This window comes from Eubalaena glacialis, chromosome X, assembly GCF_028564815.1.
Source record: "Eubalaena glacialis isolate mEubGla1 chromosome X, mEubGla1.1.hap2.+ XY, whole genome shotgun sequence".
NCBI lineage: Eukaryota > Metazoa > Chordata > Mammalia > Artiodactyla > Balaenidae > Eubalaena > Eubalaena glacialis.
Genome location: NC_083736.1, coordinates 127002891 through 127006237, shown reverse-complemented (window position 1 = coordinate 127006237; position 3347 = coordinate 127002891). Strand labels below are relative to the sequence as shown.

Genomic DNA, 3347 nt, shown 5'->3' with positions numbered 1-3347 from the left:
AAACATAGATCAATGGAACAGGATAGAAAGCCCAGAGGTAAACCCACGCACATATGGTCACCTTATCTTTGATAAAGGAGGCAAGCATATACAGTGGAGAAAAGACAGCCTCTTCAATAAGTGGTGCTGGGAAAACTGGATGGTACATGTAAAAGTATGAAATTAGAACACTCCCTAACACCATACACAAAAATAAACTCAAAATTGATTAAAGACCTAAATGTAAGGCCGGACGCTATCAAACTCTTAGAGGAAAACATAGGCAGAACACTGTATGACATAAATCACAGCAAGATCCTTTTTGACCCAGCTCCTAGAGAAATGGAAATAAAAACAAAAATAAACAAATGGGACCCAATGAAACTTAAAAGCTTTTGAACAGCAAAGGAAACCATAAACAAGACCAGAAATGTCTTTTTAAAAACTGTAAGGCCTCCCCTCTCCGGCCCCTACGGGCGGGCTGGCTGCCCTGAGGAGGCAGGGAGGGGAGGGCTGGGCCGGCCGGCGTGCAGAGGACAATGCTGAACTTCTGCGCGGCCCCCAACTGCACGGGGATGAGCACGCAGTCGGACCTGGCCTTTATCAGGTTCCCGTGGGATCCAGCCAGATGCCAGAAGTGGGTGGAGAATTGTAGGAGAGCAGACTAAGAAGATAAAACACCTGATCAACTAAATAAGCATTATCGATTGTGTGCCACTTTGAGACTTCTATGATCTGTAGAACTATACATTTTGCAGAGGCATCAGAAAACTAAAGAATGATTGGGTTATTTTATTCTCAAAACTAATTGAAGCAGATACTTGTGAAGTCATTGGGAGAGTCCTTATAGGACAGTTCTTCAAGATAATGCAATACCAACAATATTTGATCTTACCAGCTATTTGAATAATCCACACAGTAGACACAGAAAACGAATAAAAGAATTGAGTGAAGATGAAATCACGACACTGAAACAGAAAAAAAACTGATGAAACTTCTGAACAGGAACCAAACCATAAGGAAATAAACAACAGCAATGCTCAGAACCCCAGTGCAGAAGAAGAGGGTGAAGAGCAGGATGAAGACATTTTACCTTTAACCTTTGAAGAGAAGGAAAACAAAGAATACTTAAAATCTTTATTTGAAATTTTGATTCTTATGGGAAAACAGAACATACCTCTGGATGGACATGAAGCTGATGAAATCCCAGAAGGTCTCTTTACTCCTGATAACTTTCAAGCACTGCTGGAGTGCCAGATCAATTCTGGTGAAGAGGTTCTGAGAAGGCGCTTTGAGACAACAGCAGTTAACACATTGTTCTGTTCGAAAACACAGCAGAAACAGATGCTAGAGATCTGTGAGAACTGCATTTGGGAAGAAACCCTCAGGGAAGTGAGAGACTCTCACTTCTTTTCCATCGTCACTGACGATGTGGTGGACATAGCAGGGGAAGAGCACCTGCCTGTATTGGTGAGGTTTGTTGACGAAGCTCACAACCTGAGAGAGGATTTGTGGGCTTCCTGCCTTATGAAGCTGATGCAGAAATTTTGGCTGTGAAATTTCACACTACGGTAACTGAGAAGTGGGGATTAAACGTAGAGTACTGTCGTGGCCAGGCTTACATTGTGTCCAGTGGATTTTCTTCCAAAATGAAAGTTGTTGCTTCTAGACTTTTAGGGAAATATCCCCAAGCTACCTACACACTCTGCTCTTCCTGTGCCTTAAATATGTTGTTGGCAAAATCAGTGCTTGTTATGGGAGTATCTGTCGCATTAGGTACAGCTGAGGAAGTTTGTTCTTTTTTCCATCGATCACTACAACTGCTTTTAGAGTTTGACAATGTAATTTCTGTCCTCTTTCAGAACAATGAAGGAAGGGGCAAAGAACTGAAGGAAATTTGCCATTCTCAGTGGACAGGCAGGCATGATGCTTTTGAAATCTTAGTGGACCTCCTACAAGCACTTGTTTTGTGTTTAGATGGTATAAATAGTGACACAAATGTTAGATGGAATAACTGTATAGCTGGCCGAGCATTTGTACTCTGTAGTGTGGTAATAGATTGTGATTTCATCATTACCATTGTTGTTCTTAAAAATGTTCTATGTTTTACAAGAGCCTTTGGGAAAAATCTTCAGGGGCAAACCTCTGATGTCTTCTTTGCAGCCAGTAGTTTGACTGCAGTGCTGCATTCACTAAATGAAGTGATGGAAAATATCGAAGTTTATCATGAATTTTCGTTTGAGGAAGCCACAAATTTGGCAACCAAACTTGGTATTCAGATGAAACTCCCAGGGAAATTTCACAGAGCTCAGCATAGTAACCTGGAATCTCAGCTAACCTCTGAGAGTTACTATAAAGAAACTCTAAGTGTTCCAACAGTGGAACCACATTATTCAGGAACTGAAAGATATATTCTCAGAACAGCACCTCAAAGCTCTTAAATGCTTATCTCTGGTACCTTCTGTCATGAAACAGCTCAAATTTAATACATCGGAGGAGCATCATGCTGACATGTACAGAAGTGATTTACCTAACCCTGACACACTGTCTGCTGAGCTGCAGTGTTGGAGAATCAAGTGGAAACACAGAGGGAAAGATATAAAACTTCCATCCACTATTTATGACGCCCTTCATCTGCTAGACATCAAGTTTTTTCCTAATGTTTATGCATTGCTGAAGGTCCTATGTATTCTTCCTGTGATGAAGGTTGAGAATGAATGCTATGAAAATGGGCAAAAGCGTCTCAAAGCATACCTGAGGAACACTTTGACAGACCAAAATTCAAGTAACTTGGCTTTGCTTAACATAAATTTTGATATAAAACATGATTTGGATTTAATGGTGGATACATATATCAAACTCTATACAAGTAAGTCAGAGCTTCCTACAGATAATTCAGAGACCATTGAAATACTTAAGAGACGTTTAAAATAGGCTTTTTCTTATATTTGATATTTGAAAAAATCTGTAAGAAGTTTGAAAATATCTTACAGAAAAGTTGTAAGGTGTACGTAGGCCACTTAATCACTGAATATCTTGACCTGTAGGCCTCCCATTGAGTATGTTAGTCATTGATAATCTGCCTGTTTAAATGGCCCGTTTGAACTCCCATGCTTTGGAGACCTAACTGTTCTTCCAGAAGATAGCACTGAAAGTACCATGTTACACTCTGTGTGATCTTTGTTAATGGCAGTTTGGAATTGTATTAATTAAGTCATTTTAGACATAAAATTTATCACTGTGGATCCAATTGTCAGGTACTGAGTTATCAGTTCTTTGAAGAAATAAACTTTGAGGAGTACGGGAGGAAGGAGTACATTTTATGAAACGTTACAATGAAGCTCATGACTGACCTTTGAATAGTAGGA

At 39.9% G+C, this 3347-nt stretch overlaps 1 pseudogene; it reads left to right on the top strand.

Annotated features, from left to right (window-relative positions):
* Positions 1 to 518: 518 nt before the first annotated feature.
* Positions 519 to 2913, top strand: LOC133081918 (52 kDa repressor of the inhibitor of the protein kinase-like; annotated as a pseudogene).
* The last annotated feature ends 434 nt before the right edge of the window (positions 2914 to 3347 follow it).